Below are 5,520 nucleotides of genomic sequence, written 5' to 3' on the forward strand. Positions count from 1 at the left end.
AATGTTCATTTTTTTGGTGTGTTGACATATTTTACCAGTAATTTTTGAAAAAATAGGTCAGTGCAACTCTTTAAATGATTAAATTTCTCTGAAGAATATTCGGCTAATGAACATTAAATATTGTAAAATAACTAATGTGGAGATACCTTTAAGTCATTGCCACATTAAGTAACAGTTAAAACAACTAATTTTGATTTTTGCTACCATAAAAACCGACAACACAGACAGTAGAAATCAGATTAGGAGCTTCGATACCATAGTAAAACTGACAAGTATACTTCTACATTCATTTGGCCGATTTGGAAAATTTCCAGTGTTAAAATTCTGTAACCCATAGTGCATCAAGTTCAAAGTTTAAGGTATTCAAATTTTTTGGAAATTAGTGTTTCACTTTTCTATGTGGTAATATTGTATTATAACACTAGTATTCTTGGCTTCGTGTACTTCGTTTTGATGTTATCTTTCCAAAAGGGTTTCTATGTTTTCAAACGTTTGTTTGTTATGGATCCTATGAAGAGTCGATTTGAGTTCTTTCAACTGAGTCAAAGACAAAAAACAACTGTCAAAAAGCAAATCCTGATTATAGAGGCAATTGAGCTAATAAGATTTCCAGATTTTTTAATGCAGTATTTTATTTTCCTCTGAGCTTAAAAAATGTGAGAAATAAGTAAAAATGTCTCTTGGAAAAAATCTCCAGGTGGAATTTTACTACTGCATGTTTTGCTTATTGCCACTATTGTCAATAGAGACCATTGTAATTTAACATGATTTTTATCCTCATGAAAATTTGTAGCCTCTATAACAATAAATGGTTGAATCATTATGCACATGAAAAAGTTGTTTTTCACGAGTAATCATATAGCAAAACCTTAATTTTCAATAAAGCTTTATTGATCGGCAATTTACGCTATGAAAATGAATCAGCGGTCTCACAGGTAGTATGAAAATATTTTTTTTCATGGCGCTCAAAAAAAAGGAAACCTCTAACAGAACTGCAAAATTAACAACGGTAAGAAAAGAAACGCTTTTTAATGTCAACTTTGCTTTAATTTGAAAGACTTAATATAAAACAATGCCTAGCTGAAATAAAAAAAAGACTTATATTGTGCAAAGCAAAAATTTATAAGATATCCTTGTCAAACAAATATTTATGTACAAGCTGATTTTTCATTACTCCTTTAACAAATTTGTTTTTTTACGACCTCAATAGTTTGCCTTGAGAAAACTCATAGGAGAACGGAGAAGTATTCACTTCTTGCATCTATTGGAAATTTCGTTCTGATACGTTAAATGCTTACCATTCATGATACCATAGCTTTATGGACTAAAGAAGTTTTAAGTTCGCGTTAATGAACACTTAGGTTTTAAATTTTTATGAGTTACTTGAATAACATACTGAAATACTTCAAATTGACACATAGCTCTAAAAGCTACTGAAGGATTTCTGTGAAAACCAAATGTTCTAAGACAAACACAAGTCGTTGCACATGTATACAGAAAACAGTAGTGCATACTTACGTTTATGGTTCAAATTGAGCCTTTGAGCAAAACATGTTCGTTATCTACTAACGTTAGCAGGGAACTTCTTATCGTTCCTTACAATAAACCACGTCAATACTATGCAAAATCAAAAGTATTATACAAATAACTTAATACTAAACGTACGACATAGAACCAGTTACTATATAAACTAGAAGCAATTGTAACCGTGAAAATCAAACAATAAGGCCAATAGTTGAGTTTAAATGTATTTGATTTGTCCATTGCATTTTCCATTGTTTTATATAAGTTAACGTTATTTTGTTCAAATTCAGCACAGTGGGGGGTCGAAATGTACTCCCAAATAAAGAATTGCAAGCCTATGTACTCACTCTCTATTTATCACAAATTTTGCTGCAACACAGTAGAGTACATGTAAATATACGCCTTCTTGATCAGAGACAAGAGAATACTTAAGCAAACTAATAAAAGTGCTTTTAGCCGAAAATATTATGCAACAATTTTGCAGAGAAGACTGAACTTCTCACAATATAGGATTTTTTATTCATAAAAAGCAAGTGGTCAGGTTGAATTTTTTGTTTCAACCCGTGACTTGTAAGAGAGCCGAAGTGAAAAGAGCCGATTCAAGAGAACCGACATTTTTTTTAAATTATAAGTTGATAATTTACGGTAAATTTTGCGATAAATTAATTTGGCTCCTAAATGAGACCACTACTTTGGAGTATTGGAAAAAAAAATTTAGTATCTTCTAGTATAAGACACTAAAAGCAAATTAAAAAAATAATTATCTTGAAATCATCGCGGACCATGGCCATGCCTCAGCGGCTGTTGGGACTTGATATGAAACTATCATAACCGAACATGAGACCAATTAACCCAATCAGGTACTTTTTTTAATAATCAACTAACAATTTAGGGTAATTAAGGGCAACTTTTTGGTTTCGGCTCTACTTAAATCAAAACAAGTTGCGGCGTATTCTAACGTCAGCTCTTTATAACGTCGACTCTTGCGCGTATCCATTTCAATATTTCAGAACAATAATCTACGGTTTGGGGATCCTACTCTACAACAAATTTCTGACTTTCTAGTTCTTTAAACAGGTCGAAGCCTGTTTCCTGTTTCTCTGACTTGGATAATGTTCAACCAACATACTTTAGTTTAAAGGAGTGGTTTTTCAACTACTAAAATTTGGATAATAAGCATACACAACGGATTTTAATAAAGCACAGCATTTCAAAATAACAGGTTATAAATGGAAAATACTGGATACCAACGTCTAGTTCATAAGCTTTAATCGACAAGAATTTTTCAGTTCTTGTTGTTATTGTCGCATGAACACCTCACATTTTTATCGAATCTCATTCTTTTTGGAAAATTTTCACTGTGAATTACACATCCTCCAACAACACGAGATTTTCTCCTTTTTCGTAGAGCATTGTTAGCCGATGGCTCAGTGCTAAGTTTCTGGAAGTTTTCTTCAATTTTCGAGTTTTCTTCAAGAAGACTAGAGAATCGTTCTAAGATGGAAGATATCACAGTCTTTCTGTTATCGGGTGTGGATGATGTTGTATGATCAATTTTATCGTGAATGGTGGTTCGTTTTGTTTCAATTCTGCAAGATTCGAGCTTTTTCCACATATTTTCCAAACCTTCTAAAGCAGCGAAATATTCTTCATGGCTCCTGAAGAGTGGCATACTTTCGAAATCATAACTGCGCAAGATCCTCTTTATGTCCATAGGAAGTGACCATATGTCAGAAGTCAAAGGATTAGGTATAATCTGAGAAGTTACTCCCGTTTCTGAGGGGGTTGAGTTGTTGATAAAGTCTTCCTCTTCGGTTATATTAGGTAATGTAGTAACAAAGTCAATAAATTTTTTCGGTATGAGACAATGATCGAAGGTAGTCCAGCTTGAAATTGAGCTGCCCTTCCTTTGTTGTATAAAGGCAATATTGTTTTCATAACGAGTTTGATAGACAATTGTGCGCTGAAATGAGCCTTCAAATTGCGTTAGGATATAATACATTATAGGTTATAAACCGGCAGTTGACTTTGGGTTTTGGCACACACTAACTGAATGAAATACAAGTCAAGAATGAAAACGCTAAAATATTAATTTGAGAAGCAATTCATTCAGTTAAAAGTAAATATAAGCCGTTCGCTGGAATGTTAACACTCGTTCTATTGGCCTAATTAGCCAAATAGTTTCCAATGAAGACCTATAACTTTTCGAGGAGAACTCAGTTGTTAAATGAGTTGGACTAATTCTTATTCCTTTTCAGTTGTAAAAAGAATTGAAGTTTCTCCTAAGTACCTCAGACATTAACATTTCAAGGTTTTGATATGATTTCTACGTATGAAGCTGAAGAATTGCACTGTGCGTATGAGAAGTTCAGTCTTCTCTGCAAAATTGTTGCATAATATTTTCGGCTAAAAGCACTTTTATTAGTTTGCTTAAGTATTCTCTTGTCTCTGATCAAGAAGGCGTATATTTACCTGTACTCTACTGTGTTGCAGCAAAACTTGTGATAAATAGAGAGTGAGTACATAGGCTTGCAATTCTTTATTTGGGAGTACATTTCGACCCCCCACTGTGCTGAATTTGAACAAAATAACGTTAACTTATATAAAACAATGGAAAAAGCAATGGACAAATCAAATACATTTAAACTCAACTATTGGCCTTATTGTTTGATTTTCACGGTTACAATTGCTTCTAGTTTATATAGTAACTGGTTGGATGTCGTACGTTTAGTATTAAGTTATTTGTATAACACTTTTGATTTTGCATAGTATTGACGTGGTTTATTGTAAGGAACGATAAGAAGTTCCCTGCTAACGTTAGTAGATAACGAACATGTTTTGCTCAAAGGCTCAATTTGAACCATAAACGTAAGTATGCACTACTGTTTTCTGTATACATGTGCAACGACTTGTGTTTGTCTTAGAACATTTGGTTTTCACAGAATTCCTTCAGTAGCTTTTAGAGCTATGTGTCAATTTGAAGTATTTCAGTATGTTATTCAAGTAACTCATAAAAATTTAAAACCTAAGTGTTCATCAACGCGAACTTAAAACTTCTTTAGTCCATAAAGCTATGGTATCATGAATGGTAAGCATTTAACGTATCAGAACGAAATTTCCAATAGATGCAAGAAGTGAATACTTCTCCGTTCTCCTATGAGTTTTCTCAAGGCAAACTATTGAGGTCGTAAAAAAACAAATTTGTTAAAGGAGTAATGAAAAATCAGCTTGTACATAAATATTTGTTTGACAAGGATATCTTATAAATTTTTGCTTTGCACAATATAAGTCTTTTTTTTATTTCAGCTAGGCATTGTTTTATATTAAGTCTTTCAAATTAAAGCAAAGTTGACATTAAAAAGCGTTTCTTTTCTTACCGTTGTTAATTTTGCAGTTCTGTTAGAGGTTTCCTTTTTTTTGAGCGCCATGAAAAAAAATATTTTCATACTACCTGTGAGACCGCTGATTCATTTTCATAGCGTAAATTGCCGATCAATAAAGCTTTATTGAAAATTAAGGTTTTGCTATATGATTACTCGTGAAAAACAACTTTTTCATGTACATAATGATTCAACCATTTATTGTTATAGAGGCTACAAATTTTCATGAGGATAAAAATCATGTTAAATTACAATGGTCTCTATTGACAATAGTGGCAATAAGCAAAACATGCAGTAGTAAAATTCCACCTGGAGATTTTTTCCAAGAGACATTTTTACTTATTTCTCACATTTTTTAAGCTCAGAGGAAATTAAAATACTGCATTAAAAAATCTGGAAATCTTATTAGTTCAATTGCCTCTATAATCAGGATTTGCTTTTTGACAGTTGTTTTTTGTCTTTGACTCAGTTGAAAGAACTCAAATCGACTCTTCATAGGATCCATAACAAACAAACGTTTGAAAACATAGAAACCCTTTTGGAAAGATAACATCAAAACGAAGTACACAAAGCCAAGAATACTAGTATTATAATACAATATTACCACATAGAAAAG

Source organism: Convolutriloba macropyga, chromosome 1 (assembly GCF_964194025.1).
Source record: "Convolutriloba macropyga chromosome 1, txConMacr16.3, whole genome shotgun sequence".
Taxonomy (NCBI): Eukaryota; Metazoa; Xenacoelomorpha; order Acoela; family Convolutidae; genus Convolutriloba; species Convolutriloba macropyga.